At 38.6% G+C, this 22,676-nt stretch overlaps 1 long non-coding RNA gene across 1 annotated transcript in view; it reads left to right on the forward strand.

Annotated features, from left to right (window-relative positions):
• Positions 1-21,437, forward strand: part of LOC146393907 (uncharacterized) — a 102,843-nt gene extending 81,406 nt beyond the window's left edge. Inside the window, exons 3-4 of the long non-coding RNA XR_014799976.1 lie at positions 18,724-18,870; positions 18,971-21,437. This is a non-coding gene — a long non-coding RNA (uncharacterized LOC146393907). The remainder of the gene's footprint in view (positions 1-18,723; positions 18,871-18,970) is intronic.
• Positions 21,438-22,676: the final 1,239 nt, after the last annotated feature.

A 22,676-nucleotide genomic window follows, 5' to 3' on the forward strand; every position in this document is an offset into this window, starting at 1 on the left:
ATGCCAGTCAGGCAAGAAGCAAAAGTCCCATTAGAAGACACCAGGCCCTCAAGCCACCCACATGAAGTGTGTTTCTGATTATTTGGTCAGAGACATTCACAGCAGTGGCCTGCCGGAGGTCATTTTGTATGGCTCTGGCAGTGCTCATCCTGTTCCTCCTTGCACAAAAAGTGTAGTTCTTCTGATGGGTTACTGTTACATTTTTAGGTTTATTTTTTATTTAATCGTAACATACTTTTCAGGTCAAATTTTATCATTATTTATTTTAAGTGTAATAACCTTCCAAAAAAAAACTAAACTAAACAAAACTTCAAATATTTTAAACTTCTAAAATGAATTAACATACAGTTGTACATGTGCTTGAATTTTTTTTAGACCTATTGATGTGCCTTAAATCAAGGCAAATGGTAATTTGGGGGAATTTTGAAACTGTGACACTACCATGCCTGTGTGTATTTTTTTAATGGGATAGTAGACAGAGTTCTCACTGCATTTGCCCAGGTTTGTGCAGAGACAGGCACCTGCTGCTCCTTAAGGGACCATGGGGGAACCTCAGAACTGTGAAATAGTAAGGGCCCTTCACATACAGTGTAACAAGGGCATCACTGCACTTTGAAACCCATTATTTCCTGTGGCTTGCGTCAGATATAAAAAGTTTGTCACTGCACTGCGCAAACACATGCACACCGTGATATACGTTTTTGCAACCAACAGACATGAAGAATGACTGGGACTGGACAGATAAAGTACACATAAAGACCGCAAGCGGGTGACATAATACCTGTACATGAGATAGGACCGAGAGAACACTAGCACAATGCAAAATTTGGTCAGTTGCTCCGCCTAGCAGCGTAGTACATACCAAATTCTATGTGAATGGTGCCGATCAGACTGATCGTACATGGAGTACAAAAGGAGCAGAGGTCATGCAGAGGTGAGAGGTGGCCTTGAAATAGACACAAGTTTTCCACCATATATTATTTAGTCACCTGCAATATGGCTAAATAATACAAAATTTAACCACATTTTTCTAAGATAAGCTGGGGGATGGGATTATACTAATAAACAAAATACAAAATAAATACTCCCCTTTGTCTCTGTAAAATGAATTAATAGTTAATCATCCATTTATTGATTGCACATAGGCTATTTATACATTTTTAATCTGCATTTCAAAATTTCATATAGACTTTTATTATAAGGGAATTCTTGTCCCAGATCCAAAATTTCCCCAGACTTTACTGTGAAGGCATGAAATATGAGCAGAATGTAAGGTTGAAGATTAATGAAAAACATTTAATGTCTCCTGTAAAGTTTCAGCTTGTATCTGTCTTGTTTAATAGTAGCACGATCCTGCAATGTTAGCAGTGTATCAATTACATGAATCAACATGACATTTGTTCAAGTGTTCTGGTGGGATGAGCCAGAGATGCTGATTGTTTGGGCACTTAGTAACGAGCCAATGAGCCATAAATGAAGCAGTAGTGTTGCAAGTGCATAGTGCAAGGATAAGCTGTGAGGAATAAATGTTATTTAAACCTTATGTTGGAGCAAATTCACAAAAATGTGCAGTCCAGGTGAGCATTAGATAGGGTCTCAAAACTGTAAGCTTAAAATAATTTTCCAGATGTTTGTAAGATGTCACCAAGTGGAAAAAGTTGTATCAAGATGGACTTTGATAGTGCAGACTTGCTCCTTAAAGATAAATGAATGTGATAAATAAACAGTAGTTTGCTCACTCTTACATTTTAAATAGAAACTTTGCTCTATGTGGATGTGTGCTGCTGGAGAGTGACATGATGTGACACAATGGGGCACACTAGCTTGAGGATTATGAGCTGAAGTCATTTGGTTTCCTTGACAACAATGTAGAATTTTAGCAAATGTGGTGACAGCGTTGGCACCAGAATTTCCTCAACTGGAGTGAGTCAAACTTTTTTTTTCTTTTCGCTTTTTCTTTTGTTTTGCTTTCCTTTAAAGTATGAGAAATTTGATTTTTGCATTCTAGAACACCAGTTTATTCAGCTCATTGACTTGTTTACTTCTGCAAACTTTTAATCCTCAAACTAAGGGTGAAGTTGCATGTGCTGCATATGAGAAAACGTGACAGACACACCATTACACCCAAGCACAGTGTCAACATCAACTTTCATCTATTCATCTGAGGACTGACTGTGTTGTTCCTGTAAGCAGCAATAAGCAATTATAAAAAGAATTTCTCAAGGTTGTGAGTCTGTCAAAAAGCAGGTATGCACAAATAAAAAGGAAACTACAGCCTGATCGCATCATTAATGATTAATCCTTTCACATGTGCAATCCATCTGCATGTTTACATTTGCATGTGTATGCATGTCTTTCCTCATCCAAGCAATGTTGGCGTCTCATGAGACCTAATTTATAAAGCATTGGTTTGCAAAAAAATAAATAAATAAAATTCAAAATCCAGATGGCTATTTCTATGCATAAGTTATGGCTTGTAGAATTTACGGGACTTGACATTGTAATGTGTCTTATTCACAAAGTGGAAGTTGATTTGAGAACATGAACACATTTGTGTGTGAACCACATTAGGGCAGGAATATGTATGAGATCAATGTTATTTTCGGTTTGTAGTAAAGTAAAAGGCAGCATAATGTAAACGAGAAAGTACAGCGCTTAAAACCAATACATGAAATACAAACATGAAATTGATTTGGTCTTCCATTAATTACACTATTCTAACATGCATTTTATTGCATGCATTGATTGCATATAACATGCATTGATTTACAGTATCTCTGTGTGGAATAACATCAGTGCTCAATGATTGCTTCTTAGAACAACATTTGGAAAAAATACAGTAAAAAACATTTACACATATGTTAACATAATTCTAATAATTATAATTGACATATACAGTATACCTTTACATATAAATATTACTTACATTCACGAGACACTTTATTAGGTACAGTGTATCTTGCTAGTACGTGCAAGCTTCAGAACTTGCCAGGGAACAGATTCAACAAGGTGCTAGAAACATTCCTCTGAGATTTTGGTCCATATTGACATAATATCATACGGTTGCTGCAGTTTTGTTGGCTGCATATCCATGCAAATCTCCCATTCCACCACATCCCAAAGGTGCTCTGCTGGATCTGTTGACTGTGGAGGCTATTTGAGTGCAGTGAGCTCATTGTAATATTCAGGAAACCAGTAACATCAGTAACGTCTTTCATCCTGCTTGAATCATCCATCAGAAGATGTGTACATTGTGGTCATAAAGATATGAAAATGGTATGCACCAACACTCAGGAAGGCTGTACCCAAAAGTGTGCCAATAAAATATCCCCCAGACTATTACACCAGCAGCAGCAGCCTGAGCCCCTGATGTAAAGCAGGATAAATCCATGTTTTCCTGTTGTTTACACCAAATTCTCACCCTAGTATTTACTCTCAATTTCTCACTTCTGCCTTCAAAAATTAAAAGTCTTCATACCAGGCAGTCTTCTGGTGTTCTGTTTTTTAGTGAGCCGTCTGCTAATTGTAGCCTCAGTCTGGTCTTCCGGTGCTGCAGGACACCAGAAACTCTGAAAGACTGACTGACTGAGGTTTGACTGTTCGTGCATTCAGAGACACTATTCTGCATACCTTGGTTGGAATAAGTGGTTATTTAAGTTACTGCTTCTTAGCAGCTCAGAGCAGTCTGGCCAGTCTCCTTTGACCTCTGCCATCAACAAGAGAACTGCTGTTCACTGGATACTTTATCTTTTTCGGGGCATTATCTGTAAAGCCTAGACATTGCTGTGTGGGAAAATCCCAGTAGATCAGCAGTTTCTGAAATGTCACTTAAATCACCTTTCTTTCCTAATTTTAATGCTCAGTTTGAATTTTAGGAGCTCTGAGGTGCTGTCATGTGTTTGGCTAATTAGATATTTGTAGAATTAAGCAATAAGGTGCTATTCAATAGGTGTACTTACCTAAGTGGCTGCTAAGTGACAGAGTTCTCACCAAAGTATTAGCGTCATTTCTGGATTGAAGCATCATCACTAAAACCAGAGCAGCAAATATATAATCAAGGTTATAATGTTCACGTGTTTTGATGTGTGCGCAGTATAAGAACTAGAAAGACTACTGAAAATTGGTTGCCTGGCAAGAGGTCTTCTTTACCTTAATCACATATGTGGATTATAACTATTCAAGGCCAGGGTCTACTCGAATATGTGGACTTCAATGTAAAAGAATATGCTGGTGAAAAGTTTTTGATTTCTTTTTACTTTACCTACTTTATAGCTAATTCCCATTTTATAAGTAAGGTTTATCTTTATTATAGCACAACTGCTATGAAAGCCTTATAGTGCCCAATTAGAGTTTGTATAATGGCTCTGGAGTTTTATGTTGTGATAGTCTTTCTAATGTCCCTGCAATTTAAAATAAACACAACAACCCAAAGTAAGCAAAATAGGTCCTATTTAGATTGCACAAAATGTGACTTCAACTAAAAAGCCAGTACAATAGCTTATGTAAATTATGTACTTTATGCAAATTTGACTTATTGCTGTTCGTGTTCATGGCTGTGGTTTACTACATGGGACCAGAGTAGAAGATAATCTGTCTATTTTTGGAGGTGAGACATGTGCAGAATATCAATTACATCTTATTTATTATTTCTTTGATGCTTCTCACAATTTAATTTACTATAACAAGTGTGATAAATGCTTATTCTCAGAAATCTATCATTTTATTAATTGTTCAGCTCCTTAGCCATATGCAGTGGGGGAAAATCCATATATGCTGTAACTAAAGTCTATTGTTGTCTACAGTCTATTGTTACTGCGACTGTTTCCCTTTGTGCGCCATAGCTGTCCCTTTTTTCCCGTTGAACACCTTGTTATCTTGATTGTGTGAACCTGGCCTTAGCTGAAGTCAGCTAAAACAATAATTGGACACAGAGGAAAGTTCCCATTTCTTCCGCCCATGCATTGCACACCTTTCTATTATTTATGTTCCCTTATGTGAGGAATTCCCTTTGATAGAACCAATCAATGAGCACTTTGAACACTTTCTACACTCAGATTGATGGAAAAGACAGTATTGAAAGAGCAAAAGAATAGGCAATCCTAAATTCTGTTTGTGTGAAGGTACCTGCACAAACTAACGGGATGAAGTCTCCCTGCACTGTGAGACATAGATCTGCTGACTTTGATCCACGCTGACGTTCTTGCAGCCTGCATGTTCTCACTGTGAGGTAATGTTAAAAGATTTCACTTACAGCAGGAGTATCCAGCAGTGTTTCGCTGTAATGCTCAACTATATCTGGATCCACACAAACTATGCATTTTTAAATGGCTTTTTTCCTTTTGTCCCATTTATACATACGGCAATAACGATCTATAAAAGAAAAATAAAACTACGACAACAGCCTGTTTCTATGATGATTCAGAAATCCTTGCTTGTTTTGATTAAATCTTGGGTCTGAAAAGCTTTAGTTACTTGAAAGCAATGCTCAGCTCTCAATATTCTGTTATTTGGACTATAGTAACCGAGGATTCAGACTCTCTATAGCCAGTTGTGTGAGTACAGATATCAAAAATTCTCTTTTAATGTCATTTGCAAATAAAACATTCTGTTCGGTTAGTTTTGATTCCCAAGCCTCTGTGTTTCTTTCTTTAAAATGTGCTTGAACTGATACAGCCTACCCTTATTGATCATCTCACTAAAGCATTCCCTCTTGTAGCACAGCAAGGACTAGATCTCATGATTTAAGAAAAAGAATTTAGTTTTAGGCTTATTTTATGTTCCTGGGGCTGAGCAAAGTACTTTCACTGATTGATTCAAAGAGATTTCAGGGTGAAGGCTGCCCATTAACTAAACAAATAATGGTTTGATGGTACCTGCATTCATCCCCAACATCCCCAGCCTTTACTTAACAATGGCTTTGATAGGAGCCTGTCTTCCTTCATTCCACCTGTAATCCAATTACTCTAAGAGGTTTACCTCTAAATACTGCTGCAATGAAACTGAACGTACTCATGGAAATTTCACCTGGAAATTTTTGTCAGTGCGCAAGTTGTTGTCTGAAAGAATTTCATTGAACATGTATGGTGTGTTGTCCCTCCTTGGCTTTTCTGCACAGCAAGAACCTTTAACTGTTCTGCTCACACTGTACGGGTCAATCACCTGGAAACCATGTGGAGCTCAAACTAAAACACCAAGCCCATGGGCACTTTGACAATTCCAATAAGGTTATTCAAACAAGACAGCTGTGTCCAATGTTGACAGAAGCAGAGAAAGGCATTACTTTGTGCTGTTCTAAAGCTGAAATTGCACTGCTGGCTTTAATTGTTCATTTGAATAAATTTCAATTATTTGTGCGTTTGTTGCAGCCTTTAACTGATTTACAAAAAAATTGTTTAATCTAATATACAGTGCAGAGTCTTTTGTTACTGACAGTGCACCGCCTTTGAGTGACTTTACTCTTAAAATAAAGATTGCAGATAATTAGGCAGTTTTGAATTTTATGAGGTTTTGAAAATCCTGCTGCAATGAGCCAATAACTGCAAAGCTAATGCATATAGATAGTTACATGCCTATAAAAAAATAAAAATTGCAGAAAAGGCTTATCTTTATCCCTTTATTTGAATGTGAAACTGAAAGTGTGTTCAAAATGTTCATTATTTCTCACAGCAAAGGAAACTTTTTGCATACACACCATTAAGTACCTTTCCATGAATCACCATGTTACTGTGACAGTAGGGGCTTGAGTGCCTGACTCATCCTGGTAGCAATGTTTCTGGAAGAACATGCCTCTGTCAAGATCTATCAAGACAAATTTTTCCCGGGCCACGGGCAGACTAAGTGGCCTTCAAAAGACACATTTGAGAAAATGAACAAGGAACCAATTTAGTAAGGAGAAGATAGGGATGCCAGAGCCCAGCCCTGGAGCCAGGTCTGTAGGTGCCACATGTATCTGCCCTTCTGTAGGCCCACCATTGCAGATGAAGTCATAGGGGTCTGGCGCATTGTGTATGATGTGGCAGTGGAAGGCAGAGGCTTTGGCAGTCTGACCCTTAGCAGCTGGCTTGTGAACACATTGGTAACCCTCACAAAAGAGCTGGAGGCAGCAATTGGAGAGAGGGAGGTATGGGCAGCTCTTTTTAGTTTGTTGCCTGCGGCCCAAATAATTGGTAGAAAATGGACGGACTGACGGACGGATGGATGGATGGATGGAAATAATGAAGAAAGGTTGAGGATATCAATTCGTATTCATTGCGTCACCAAATCTTAGCACGGACCTCTGTATGTGAATTGCTATATTTAGCAAAAGGAATAATGGCAAAGCTACTCAGAAAGATGCATGTTTTAAAAAACTGGTGCAATTTTTCACAGTAGCACATGTATTTGAACCCTCTGTCCTAGTTTTGCATTGCAGATTTGAACTGTGGACTTTGTGTCTAACACTTTGTATTTCTGAATCACTTAACCCCCCCCCCCCCAAAAAAAAAAAAAAAAATCTGTGAAAAATACAAGCACTGGACAAAAAGGGAGAAACAGCCTTCTTCAAGTGGCCTCCTACCAGCAAACACTGGTCTTAAGTGATGAAACACTTTTCTCTGAAAAAGTAATAGCTCTACAAACCTAATATTGTGCCTTTGCTTTGCATGCTTGTTATAGAAAGGTTTCAGACTGCTAAGATACGCATCTGGTTTTTGTCAACCTTTACAACAGTGAAACTATGTATTAATAGACCTCTCTGCATTGAATCATATCTGTTATTAACCTCTGTCTCTCTTCCACAGCATGTCTTTTATCCTGTCTTCCTTCTCTCACCCCAACCGGTCGCAGCAGATGGCCGCCCCTCCCTGAGCCTGGTTCTGCCGGAGGTTTCTTCCTGTTAAAAGGGAGTTTTTCCTTCCCACTGTCGCCAAAGTGCTTGCTCATAGGGGGTCATATGATTGTTGGGTTTTTCTCTGTATCTATGAAGCGCCTTGAGGCGACTTTTGTTGTGATTTGGCGCTATATAAATAAAATTGAATTGAATTGAATTGAATTGAATTGAAACCTGTTTAGTTAGAGGCATTGTATCTTTATATTATACCTTCTGAATTCTCATTATATTACACAACTGTGATCACGTAGGCCTTCCATTTTTTTTTCCTTCCTGTTATGAGAAGTTCTGATACTAGGTGCAGATACTGTATTACAAGAATATGCAGAAACATAGTCCCGTGTTATCTCTCCTACTCAGTGTTGTAAAAGTGTTATAAATGTTGTTTTGCCCACATCTCTTAGCACCACATTCTCTTCCCTATGTTTAGAAGCAGATCCAGGAGGACTTCAGGTGGCTTTGCTGTTGTAATCCTCATATTAGTGACACTTCATTTGAGCCCTTCTGACTAATCTCAGGTAGCGGTTACACTTAATGATTCTCCGGTGCCCTCATTCTGCTTAAGTAAATGGGAAAAGGGGAATGAGACAGACAAAGAGGCAGAGACATAGAGAGAGAGAAAAGAAGAGAGACGGTGGTGAGAGTGCTGAAGTCACTTAGCAGGGAAACAGTGCCATCTGTTGATACTCATGGAAACAAAAAAAAGATGCAATGCACCAAAGAAACAAATTAAAGGACAACTTTTATGCATGCACCTGAAACACACTTGTTAATTTTTACACAATCACAAAAGAAGCTCATTTATTTTCAGGCCTCTTCTCTGAAAACAAATGCAAGAGAAATGCACAGAAATCACATTCATCAGCTATAATGAAGCAAAGGAAAAGAGCTGCATATGGCAGAATGAAAATGAGTCACCAGTGAATTCTTTTTTAATTGATCAGTCTCTTAGCAAAGCAAAGGGAGAGGGGGAAAGAAAACAAACACTCCAGAAATGTTGATTTGGAACAGACACTTCAGAGAACAGATTAGACTATCTAATTATCATCTTTGCCTTCAGATGACGCCTTTGATGTGAATGTGACTGCAGAGTCTTTCCCTTCACTCTGTAAATAATGAGAATTCTAATTAAGGGATGGAATAATCGCAGGGCTCATGGCCTTGGTTTGCTTGTTATTAGGGCCGCTTAAATCCTGGGGGATGGACAGCGGGCATTTAGAAGGGCAATGTGGAGGGATGTTTGTTGTGTTTTTTCAAGGAATTAACAGTGTTGGCCGATTTACTGGCAGGCAGGCTTTTATGTTGTCAGTAGCTATGGAAAGGACTGTCAATCATTTTAGTTATTGAATAAAAAGGATGTTACTGTAGATTTTCAACAAAGAGACGAGGGCAGTGTTTGCACTGTGACTTGGTTTTAAAAAGGGGGTGACTGGGACTTTGTATTCCTTCTAAGCCCTAGTTCACATGATTAGTATATCTCATTAGTGTGTACTCAAGGATTAGGGCTGTAGAAAAACACAGAAACACCAAAGTTTGCTTGTGGATAAAATGTATTTGTTGTATGCATTTACTGGGAGTCATTATTTAATCCAAAAAGAGTTACGTGCATCATTAACTTTCCTCCGATAGATTGGAATAAAGTGCTCATTCAAATCCCAGGATCTGAATTGCTCCATGTCATTTACACTATAATGAAACCTGACGATGTGGACGTGCAGTCCTGTGCAGGGAAGCTGCCGCAGGTGAGCAATATAAAACAGGTTTCACCTTCATCAACCGATTGCGTACATCATACCATTATTTCCTGCATTTGTAGGTTTTATGAATTTTATATTTAAGTGTAAAAATGTGTGATTTTCTATCTAGATAAGAATAAATGTGTGTATTTTTAGAGCAGAAATCCAGTTTTTAGTTCAAATTTATTTTTTTCACTTTGATGACTTATCAGCAGTGTTGGGACTAACGCGTTATTAAGTAACGCGTTACAGTAACTACGTTATTATTGTGGTAACGAGCACGGTAACTAGTTATTATGCCAAAATCAGGAACGCGTTACTCGTTACTGGGATTTAGATAGGCTCGTTATTCGTTACTTCGTGTGGTGGCTATCACGGAGCTTCCACAGATTCAGTAACATTAGCAAGTGGTGGAGGCCAGCAGGTGGATGACAGAAAGGGGACGCAGGAGGAGGAAAGACCCGAAGCGCCCGCCCGTCCGAGTGTCAGGTGAACTGAACTTCAGGTAAGACGTTATGACCTGCAGTCTATCTGGGTCAGATATAAACCAAGTTTAGTTGGAGTTTATTTTCGTTGTGCTGACTTTTTCGTACTGCGTGCTAGCTAGCATGACGGGGTTTCTATCATTCTCTCCCCTCCCTCTCCTGTTTCTACTTTAATCATGAAACTGATCAATGATCAGCTGATCGGCTTTTCCCTCTTGTTTATTTATCGTCCACTTTGAGCCAGAAAGAGGAAACCACCGGATGTCGCGTTAAACAACAGCAGCACGTTTGATCAGCTGTTGTTAGAATTTATTTAATATTAATTTCTAGTATCAGCTGATGTTTGCTGGAGCCACAGCTGTAAAGCTGCTGGTCATGATATCGGTTTGGTTATGTGGTGAGATGGAAACATGAAGATGAAACCAGGAGATGTCCTTACTGAATCATCAGAGCTGAACAGGTGATGGAGAAACAGGTTTACCTTTTAGGTGACATGAATGAGTTGAAGGGAAGTTATGAACTGTTTCTGAGAGATAAATAACACCAGGATCCTTTTCTATGTAGCTGACAGCTGGTAACTGTGCAGGGGCGGATCTAGCAAAGTGTTGCCAGGGGGCCAGGTAGGGCATTAACAGGGAAAGGGGGGCACAAAGAAATACTTTCTTATTCTCATTTCAAATGTCTAGCTTTTAATAAATAATTATCTGAGTCTTACAACAAACGATTGATAGATTGATACATATATACCATCAAGACAGTGTACATCACTGTCACAACAGCGTTTGTTTTCATTCAAAGGCTTTATGATATTTGCTATAATGGCGGGCCGGTATCTAGTCAAAATGCCCGGGCTGATTTTTTGTCCCAGTCCAGCTCTGTATGCAGCTCATCTGCAGTCTGGTGTTACCTACATCTTCCTATTCGGAAGGCAGAATTTCTGAGTTCTGAGTACAATCGAAAGCACCACGACTGCAGTTTTTGTGTTGGATGTAAAAAGCACACATGACGCTGTGACGTAGACTAGAATCATGGCGGCGGTCAACGACGGTCCAGGCATGGGATTTCTCTCGTGGAAATATGCACATTATTTTTTCCTTTGGTAGGTGGCACAGTGCACTTGTGGCAAGTAAGCAAGCTAGAAGACTGGCACTCTTGCTGGGTATCCAGTTAGCAACACATTAACAAGAGAAGTCTGAGTAAAACCAAAGTTACTTTCCCTAGTAAGTAGTTACTTTGAAAGTAACGAGTAACTTGAAGTAACTGAGTTACTTTTGATGGAAGTAACTAGTAATGTAACTAAGTTACTAATTTAAAGTAACTTACCCAACACTGCTTATCAGACTTAGAGAGGGGATTAAGGATATCACTTTTTGCATGAGACAACACAAAAAAACCTGATGTGTTCATATTTTGTTACCGAAATGAAGAGAAAAAAACAATTTAAAAGATAAGCAGAGTGAAATTCCATACAGGTATTGTAATGCAGTGGCACCCCTTTATTTTTCATCATACAGGGCAGTCTGATTCAGTAGATTCACTAGCAGACCACAGGTAAAAGTGCTTTGCTGTCATCAGTGTTATGGGATAAGTAACCATGGCAACCGAGAAAATGTCACAGAAGCTTGCTGCAAATGGAAGAAGTTTGCCTTTTAACATGTCTTTTACATTGTGACAGGGTGTATTTTAACCCAAGCCATGATTGTCCTCCTAAATGTAACCGTCCAGTAGTTTTTATGTCCAAACTTAGCCACATTGCTATGAATGCATTTTATTTCATTTCTGCTATAATTTTAAAGTGTTTAATATCACACTTTGAACTGCTTGACTGATACTTTCAATGGAGTAAGGATCTGAATTCTGCTTCTTCCACTACTTGGTGGTGGTGGTTCTTAATGTCGCATAACCTGCAAGGGAGACGAGTGTGAGTCATATGCATTAAATGAATGAACTAATGACCTGAACTAAATAAATTAACCTTAAATCAATTAACCCTGTGACCTCACTGACCTGTCATGCAATTTAGTATGTACGACATGCAGGAATTTAAATACCTGGAGCTTTTCAACATCTAGTTAATGCTAAAGCATCGTCAGTGCATCAAGAGAAGTCCAACAGGAAAGTGGCTAATTTAGTTTCAGTATGTTGAAATGACACTAATACAAATGGACAGCAAATGTGTAGTATAGTGTTGATGGGGAAACTTAACTGATCTCAGTAGATTGGCAAACAACAGATTGTTTACTTTCAGAATGAGCCAATAGAGAAATCATTAGTTTCATCCCATGTGTATGTCATATTCCAACTAAATCTGATGCTAAAACATTTTTTCCCATCAGTATTTAAGCCTGACGCTAATAACTTTGCATAGTGAGACCAGAGTGAATTTGCCTACCTTTTAACTAATTGAGGACTGTTTATTATTATACATATTATAGCAAAAACGTGGACTCGTGTTTTGGAATCCCTTATACCATATTCATGATTTACTTAAAGTTTAATTATGTCAATGACATGTCATTGACATAATATAAAAACTCATATAACAGGTTTTGCAACGTTGCAGAGTTCATTATAAGAATCCCTTAAAGCTACTCCCTGCTTTTTGTTATCTTACCATTTCATTCCACCTTGAAATGCATATAACTATGCTTTACTATGCATATGTATAATATAAATCACAGCTCTTGATGAATGAGAATTCATTATGTAAATAACAGTCAGCTATGAAATTTTATTCAAAACAAAGCTATGGTTTTTTTGTCTCCTTTTGATTTCTGTATGTTAAATTAAATGAATAAATTATGTTTCCCCTACAGGATTTGTCAGTATGTTAACATGGATAGTTAATTGGCCAACCAGTAAATCCTGTCAGCTGTACAATATGGAAACATTATGTTTGTAATAACACCTGTTTGAATTATTTTGATATTGTCTACCATACTGTGCTGTATAATGGTTAATTGTAAGATTTACGCACAAGCACACACACAGACAAACACACCTACACACAGTTCATTTTGAAATGAGTTCTGTAACCAATGAGCAGCTGAATGACAGAACAACACAAACATTATTAATAGTGTGTTTTCAAACAATAGTGATGCTTTGATTTTTTTATATAAAAATATATATAACTATAAACATTTGTTCAAAAAACATACAAAAAGGTTAATGTCATCTAAAAGAAGAAAGAAAATACACTTTTGGGAATGATGATGCAGACACCTACATTTTCTGCTTTACTGGGTCTTATCTTTTTCTCATCACATGTATATATATCTTTAATCTACATTTGTTGCCTGAAGCACCTCTCCACATGGCTGCTGGAGTGACAAAATCAATTATTGCAGGTTTAAGTAAAGCAAACTGTGGGCTGCTTCACAGTCCTGGAAGGCGTTACTGTTAAAACCACAGAATTCAACAAACCACACCAGAATGTGTTTAATTCAATCCAAACAAGAAAGTGTGAACACACCCAGAAGTCTTTGGCAACTTCATTTACCAAACTGTACAACCATCTGACAGCACCCCAGCCCCCTTACAACCACCTACTTAAAGGCAGACAAAGTGTAGAAAGCATTTTACATCTTGATAAAGGTTTAGTTTAGAGTTTTGATTTTAATTTTCTTTTTTGCTAATTATTACTAAGCCATTTGTTGTTAATGGTTGTTTTATGTATTTTATGAGTTAAAAAAAGAAGCTACACTATGTTAACAGTGAAAATAACATCACCGCCAAGCTTTTACAAAATTTTGAAAATTTTGCGCACTATGCAAAAAGACATAACACCAGGTTTTCACAACCTATTATTGTGCTGATGTTTTGTTCTGTGGTGGTGGACAACAATTTAGAAATCCACGGCTAAGTATGTGCTCCGTGTGTTCATGTGGGCCGAGATGCCAACTAAAACAGGTACCATATATACGCTATCACTCATGTTCTTCAAACAATCAAGTGACAACTCATTCTCCCAGGCAGCTGTCACCTTTGAAGTGGCTGCTCATCAAGAGTGTATGTGTCTTCATGGAGGGAAGATTGTCATTTGCACTGACTTTCCAGCTTATTACTGAGTGGAAAGTCAGTGACACCTGTCAAAATACAGGGTGAGGAGGCGGACATGGTGCAATTCTACAAGTACCTTGGGAAGCTACAACAACAGGCTGGACAGGACTAATAAAAAATTGTACAAGAGGTGGCAGGATATTGTTCTTCAAAACTATCACTTCTATCACCAGTGGCCAGCATGCAAGGGTCTATGAGGCAGACAACAGCATAGTGAAGGAAGGAGGTAAGATTTCTAGAAAAAGAAAGCATGTCTCTGTGGCAAATGTATATTTTCAATGGAAGCTGTGCTGAAACTGTTATATCTGTAATAGCATTTTTGTATAGATTTAACTGAAATTCCCGTGTGTGTGTGCGTGCGTGCGTGCGTGCGTGCGTGTGTGTGTGTGAATATGGTATTTACAGTTATCCCTGCGTATATTATTTAGCTGAGATAAAGAGTACTGTACTGTATCTCATAAATGCTGAAATATTAAGCAATAAAATATTGGAAATCAGAACAATGTAAAACAGAAAAACATCACAGTGTTTACTAAACGTATACCAAATGTATACTATGTAGATAAAACTGTATTACTGTTATAACTTAATACTTCCAGTAAAATAATTCAGTGCAACCAGCCAAAAATAGTGGGCTGAGGTCTGTGAATGGGGTCACAGACTACACAAAGAAGCATGCTGATGCTCTACTTTATGCTGGGTTATAACTACATGATTTCAGTAGAGAAATATCCCAATATTGATGAAGATGTAGGATGTGTTCACTAAAACTGGGGCACTGGACAACAAAAAACGTAATAGTTAATGACAATCAGTGATGAATCTTGGACTTTGCAACCAAAAGACATGTTGAAAAAAAACATGTTACTCCACAGACAACAAAAATGACACTAAAGGATACACAGTTCATATTGCATTCTTTGTGAGGTCCATGGACAAGTCGGCAGTAATTTCCTCTTTCCTCTCTGTCTCTATGTTTCCCTTTTTTCTTCTCTTCCAAATACAAGATTACAGTACACTTCTCTATAACGTTTCTGGGGGGGTTTTGGACATGGTCAATCTGAAGACTGCAAGAAGAGACTGGAAAAAGAATAAACTAAATTGCATCCTCAATAACATTTTACACCCCCTCTACAGTGATATTTTGTGTTTGCTTCAGCACCCCAAGGTGCAACATCAAGGTCTCATGGTGATCATTCTCTCCACCCACCAACAGACTACTTCCTTTCTCTTTAATCTCCACAAACTGCAAAGGTGTTGAAACAGGCAATCTGCACTGATCTAAAATTACCAAATATCCTGGATATTCACAGGAATGTGGTTGAAACAATGGCTGTACAGCCATAAACTGCTGCAATTTTCCTTTGGATTTTTTTCTACATATAGGACATCATCATCCATATTATGATCATATTTTTACTTTAAACATTTAACAATGCAGATTTTGCATAATTCCATGTTTTTAAATTCTATGATATCATAACTGAGAGCTTTTGTGAAGGTGACAGTTGGCAATCCTCAAATCTAAGCAAAAATCCAAATGCAAACAGGACAGTCTGTGAAGTTTCCGTCGGCATCTTTGGAACTGGATATTGAGTTTAGTTATGATCTAGTATGCAGGATCTCAGAGTGTCTGTAGCATCTTATAATATTTTCTTCTGAGGAATGAATCAATTTGAATGTGAAGATGAATGTATTGCGGAAATCAAGTGTGGGTCCCCTTAATGTCTGTTTTTAACTGTCCTCAAGACTAAACAAAAGTTAAGTTTTATGTACTTACCATATAAATATACATACACTAACAGAAGATACAGCTCGTTAGTATCAGGATGGATGTCCTGTTGAACTTGATTGAGATTAAGATTTGGATTGAGATCTGGAGTGCAGTGAACTCACTGTAGCATTCAATACACCAGTTCAAGATGATATCAATTTTTTTTATGTTGGTCATTATCTTACCGGAAGAAGCCAACACAAGATGGGCATCCTTTGGTCATACAGGGATGCTCAGCAACAATACAAAGGCAGGCTATCATATTGAAACAATGCTTAGTTGGTACTGAGGGGCGCAAAGTGTGCAAAGAAAATATCCCCCCAAAATTATGCCACTATCGTCAGATACAAGACAAGATTGATCTGCCCTTTCATGTTGTTTACACCAAATTCTGATGTCTTAATGCATGCACCAAATGTGACGAGTTCTTCTGCTGTAGCCCAGAGGATTCAATGTGTTGTCCATTCAGAAATGCTTGTCTGCATACTGTTGTTGTTTGAGTCACTGTTGATTTCCTATCAGGTTGAAGAAGTCTGGCCATTCTATTGTAACCTCTTTTTGACTAAAGAACTGCTGCTCACTGGATATTTTCTCTATTTCAGACTATTCTCTGTAAAATGGATACGTGGGAAATCCCACAATTCATTAGTTTCTGACCCTGACTGTCCCATCTAGCATCAACAGCCATGATACGTTCAAAGTTACTTAGACCATCTTTCTTTCTCATTCTGATACTCGATTTGAACTTCAGCAGGGTGTTGTGACTATGTCTACATGCCTAAATGACTTGAGTTGCAGCCATGTAATTGGCTGAATAGAGATTTCCATTAAGTTGAATGGGCACTCCTAATAAAGTGGTTAGTGAGTATATATGGTTATATCATTTTCTCATATACAAACTTCTGAATTAAGGCCCTTAAAGTAAGGATATTGTCTGTACTCAGTAGATAGGTATGTATTTCTATATATCAATAAGGTTTCACTTTAAATAAAAGGCACTTATAAATAAAACCCCCTCCACAGTAACAAGTTTAGCCATTTTCACCACTGTCAAGACAAAAGGCATCATCCAGCAGCTGCCAGCAGTGGCAAACACTAGATTTTACTGTGTTTTCCACAATATCAGATGTTAGGCCTTGGAATGGCAAATTGGGAAATGAACTAAACAGCAGTCAAGAGATTTCTTCAAACAACTGTCATTCAGAAAGATCAAAACTGCAGTGATCCTGTAAGGAGATTGAGTTGTACAACTCCTGTTTGTCAACGCTGTGCAGCTGAAACTGAAAAGCTGTTCAGTGTTTCTGTGAAGTTAGTGTCACTTAATCCAAAGATGTGATCCTGATCTGAGTTAAGAGTTGAGGTTTTTTTCTGCTGGCTCCCAACTTTAGTTTTTGTTTCAAATGAATGACGAGTTAGAGTGAATTAAAATTTACCAGAATTAAACGTAATGTGTCCCCCGCCTGAAGTCCGTATGGACTGCCAGACACACAGCTCTAAATTTGGTTTGAAATGCTTCACAGAAACTCCATTTAATTACACAGGAGAGTAACTTCAGAATGGACACAATTATTCTTGTGCTTTAATAATAATTTTGAACAATACCTGTGCAAACACTATGGAATATACATTTATACATCTTTAGATCTGAGTGTCATTTTTTTTACATGTTTATTGGTTATGTATTTTTGTGGATTTTTCATTGCAGTAATTTGAGGAGTCTGTGTTTCATAAAGTTGTGACAGATAAGTTAACAGTGGCACTATAAAATACAGAGCCTGTATTTGTCCTTTGAACAAAATAACTTCCAAAGCCGGAGCTAAGGTCCAATTGATTTAAAAGGTAGGCCAGAAATTAATTAAAGCTCGCTGACATCACTAAGGGTCCATAACATTTTTAAAGATGCAATAAGTCATTTTAGCTGGAATTTTTAATCGCATTTTGAAGATGGTGACTACATCCCTGATAGGATTAGCCATCAAACTCTTAAAAGATTCATCCATCTTTCTGTCAGCCATTCTCTAGGACATCAAGATGATGATTGGATAAAAGAGGAAAAAATGTTCCCTGCCCTGTTGTCATTACCAATCCAACACTGGCAGATCTATTTTTACTTCAAGTAATGAGGAAGGAAGTTGGTTAATACTGCCTTGAACCTTCTTGAAAGCCTAGCAGGGGTTTCAGCCTGTTTAAACAGGAAGCAGGGCGTCTAATGGTTTCTTTAATGTGAAGTTTAAATATCTCAGTGAGACCTTTAAAAAAAATTACTGTTGAACAAGTATGGATATTATCCTGTCATTCTTTTCAAAGCTTGAACTTATTTTTATGTGCTTAAGGGAGTACACAGCAAAATCTCCAGTGTTAAATTAACACTAGAGAGTGTCTATATGGGTCCACACCTCTGAGTGTTAAATACTCTGAGTGTTACAAAGCTATAGCTTTGTAACCAGTGGTATAGGTTCTTGAGTCTTTAATATTTGTCTGAGCTTTTATTAATTCTTTAAAAAGTCCTATTATGGCACCACTGTGTCTTGCACTACCTTACACTCACTTGTAAAGCACATCTAAACATTTGCCACAATCGCAATGGCAATGGGAAATAACTCCGCAATAAAAGAGGCCTTCCTGCAGGTCTGGAGCCAGGTGTTAGCTGTCCATATACTAGATCATTTGGAATGTCTGTGTAGATTCTCAGCCATCCTGCTCACCCTATCATGTGACCTACTAAGGTCCTTAGATCCTCATTGCCTCTATTTTCCATGTTTATGCTACGTACTTACCTTGATCTCTTTATGCCTTCAGTAACCTCGGAACTTAAACAACTCACAACTCTCACCTGCCTGTCCTCCTGCCCACCGTCTTCTCAGGATTACAGGAAAAACCAGGTCAGGACTTCATTCCTTCACCCACCTTCACCCACCACTCGAGCCAAACGCTCTCCACCTGCAAGTAAGTTGCAAATTCAGAAATCAACTTCTCACCAGTTACCGCTCTCCCTACGCTCAGATCCTAACCACACTCTCCCTCTGTTTTAATGCCTCAATGTCAGAGATTCCCTGCCACGTACCCTCTCCGAAGAAGTGTTCTACAGTGAGTGCCCTCTCCAAGGTGGAAAACCAGGTGGCTCATCTGGAAGTACTGGGATGCCCAGTCATCAGTGTATCTCTCTCTGCTGCACTGATGTGATCCAAAAAGCAAAGCGAGACATTTGGCATGAGCTTGTCTGCAGGAGCTGGAGACAGCAAGCTAGTGAAGGCATCCAGCCACCTTAGGGAGTCTATTTTCTATTCAGGTTTACCCCAAAAACCTTTCCTTGTGCCAAAAGGTGTCCACAAGTTATTGGAGCCCTGGCCTTTGGCTGCCTAATGCACCACAGCCACCCAATGATACAGTATAAATACCAACCCCCGCACGTGGTTTAGCCCACCAGCTGAAGCAGTGTACAAGAGTGTACAGGGGATGGATCAGAACCAATGATCCATCCTTCCTAACAAGTAGGGTGTAAAAGAGCCCTTACACCACAAAAGGGGGCTCTGGATACAAATAGTATGTAATTACCAAACCCTAACCAAAAAGAGAGCCTTAAAAGACAAACAAACAGCAAATGAACAGGATCAATAACAGTGATGAAAAACTACAGCTGAAAGAAGCGGGGTCACCAAGTCTTCATGACATTCACAATATTTCATTCACGATCATGAATCTTTATAGAAAATATAACAGTAATTTGTCCCATCACTGGCAAGATATTTTAGTGTGGGCGAAAGTGGTGATAAACTGACTAAGTGATGTTGCCATCCCCTCAGCCATGCGCATACATTTCCCCATGATAACTATTCACTTGGCCCGCCACACGCTCCTAATTACATACTTCAGTTTTTGTGCTTTTTTATGGTGTGCGAGGGGGGGAAATCACTAAAGCGAGACTGAGAGACAAACAGAGTGAGACAAACATTATGCATGGTGTCTCCACCCTGCAGGGTAGTAAAGCATATCAAAGGTTGGCTAGACTGCACTGGGCAGCTGCTGTGGCATAAAGATGCGCCACACTGCCAGACACACAGATGTAGAGTAATGAGTCATTGTGTACTGGAATTTTGTCAAAAGCCTGCTTCTCTCTTTTCCTCTCATGTTCTTGGTCTCTGTCCTGTCATCTTATGCTTTCTCCTTGTACTGTGTTTATAATTTATTAAACTTAAATTAGATTTTAATGAATGCCCAAAACTGTTTCCATTTTTAAAAAAGTGTAGTGATGTGCCTCACTTCCAGCCATGTGCTTTATAATAAAGTTTAATAAGGTCAGATTACACAAAGCAGTAACAAAGGGCAAAATTTGTAAAGGTCGCAGGCAGGGGTAGAGTGGTCACAGCATGCAGCTCAGTTGGAGAAAAAGACAGAATATTAAGGCAGCGATTAATAAAGGTGGAAAAGAACACAATTGCATTCATTCATTTGTGCCTTTTCTTTCCTTCCTCAGAAATTGCTTTGAGTCATCTGTCTATTGCTCAAATAAATTAAGCATTTTATCAATTTCATTCATGCATATGTATTGCGCATATTTGCATAATCCATAATTTGGTGAAGCTTTGAGAAACACTCAATATACACTCAGTGTATAAAGTCGACAGGCAGAGAGTGAAATAATGCTGCTTAAAAGTTTGAATGGCCACAACAAAAACTCACAGCAAAAGCTCTTTCGCATACCTGTAACACTGGCAGAGTAGATCTGTGATCTCAGTGTAACTTCCTGCTCCCCACACGACACTGTTGAAAGCTGCATTGGCAATTACAAATAGGAGCTTGGATGGAAATTCAGGAGGCATATTTGAGCAAGTTCAAATCAATCAGAAGAGTGAACTCTCAGGGATCATGAGATGGATGACATGGCAGCATCCAGTAAGGAACATTTTGCCATCTTTCAACAGGCTCAACACTTACGTGGCAGCATATTAGTAATGACTTGAGGTCTGTTGCTGGCCACAAGAGATGACAGTAAATGTGACTACACAAGCATAGGTGGGGACTCCCTAAAGAGGCTAAAGAGGATACATTCCAATGCTGTTATGCCAAGACTAGCAACGTTTGATCGGATCCTCACAACATCATGGTTAAACCTTCATATGTTTAAACATGAAAAAGGTGGGTTAGAAATCTCATTTAAGCTGCTCAGATCTCACAAACTAAATGCATTCAAAACAACCATCTTCAAGGTTCACGTTTCACTTCAAAAATTCCAAAACGGGAAATGTGCCTTGCATCCAGGTCCAGATGTAAACCACAAATGAATCAGCGATCAAGCACGGAGGTTTCTGTCAAGCCATGCAGTTTAGCAGCTGACAGAGAGTGAGAGCACCACCTGGCTGTACACAGTGCAGCTGAGTGAACAGGTCGCTGCATACCTTTCAGCTGCAGTTAATTAAATTCACTATATATGTGAGCTATATTTAGATTAATAAATAACACAGATATCAGTCTAATTAGAAAAAAAGGCATAATCATTCTTCCACAGTATTTGTAGGAATTTGTCTTCGCACAGGTGAGAAGGTGGGTCTATCTACTTCATCAAGTTAAAAACTATGCTGGTAAGCAAACAGAATCACTAGTGTGACTTAAAAGGGGAGTGAAAACAGGCAACTTCTTCCACTTAAGATTAAGGTTATCACAATGTCTGGTCTCAGCCAGTGAGGCGGGCTCTGAAATCAGCTTTGAAATACATGGAGGAAACTTTAGAAAACTAAGCTAAGATTTGCTACTGAGTATTAGCGTCTTAATTCTTACTGTTATCATTTGACTCTTCAGATCTGAAGGCATTGGGTTGGAGATTTGATCTAGGTGGAAAAGGGAAAGAAACTTAATGCAGAAAGAAATAATGCTGCAATTTTTTTTAATCTTTTTGTGGTGCTTTTTAAATTATTAATAATGTAGGAAATCCCAGTTTTTTGATTATCATATTTTTGTATGTTTTAAATGATTGTATTGAACATTTGACTTTTTTATTAACTTCATTGGACTAATAAATCTAAAGAACTTGAGATGTACAGTGTTTTAATTTCTTTCACATTTCATGGAAAAATAAGCAACTGATTAAAGGACAATGAAAATAATCTTCAGCTGCAGGCTTGCACTTTATAAAATGTCTTTATAGTCACACAAAAAGCTTAATGATGAATGGGATTCTTAGCTTTGCTGTTGTCTCTTTCCGCACACACGCACCTCTTTCCACTCAACAAGAGCTGTAGTTGGAGTTGCAGCATGAGTCTGCAGCCAAGCATGTTTCAAACTCAGACAATGCAGTGTGTTATCGCTAGCTACAGTGCCATCCGCTGGCTGTCTGGACTGATGTGTGGGACCGGGATGGCTGGATGTGGAGGAGAGATAGGGCGCTCTGATAGAGCCCAGGGCTAAAAAAGAGCATTATGCGTTACAGTGTTGTCTTAGTTATGCTTCACAGAACTGGATGCGTCTTCGCAAATCGTCCAATTTCAGCTCCCCGATTCCCTCACTGTCTTCTCTCACCCTGCCAGTTGCCTCATTTAGTAAAACAGACATGTCTGTGTGTACAGGCTTAAATAGTGGAGGTGGTTGCTGTCTCACATCCTAATGGCTGGTCTTGCTTTATTTGAGGTGTCCTTATGAGGAAAGGTCCCAAAGGACTGACTTCCGGAGGAATGTAGGAGTGAGGGGGGTGGGGGGGTTGATTGCTGGTCTGGTTCAAGTGAAGGAAATTTAAAAGTGAGTGATGCAGAAAAGATTTT

This window comes from Perissodus microlepis, chromosome 1, assembly GCF_051167445.1.
Source record: "Perissodus microlepis isolate ML-2025 ecotype Zambia chromosome 1, ASM5116744v1, whole genome shotgun sequence".
NCBI lineage: Eukaryota > Metazoa > Chordata > Actinopteri > Cichliformes > Cichlidae > Perissodus > Perissodus microlepis.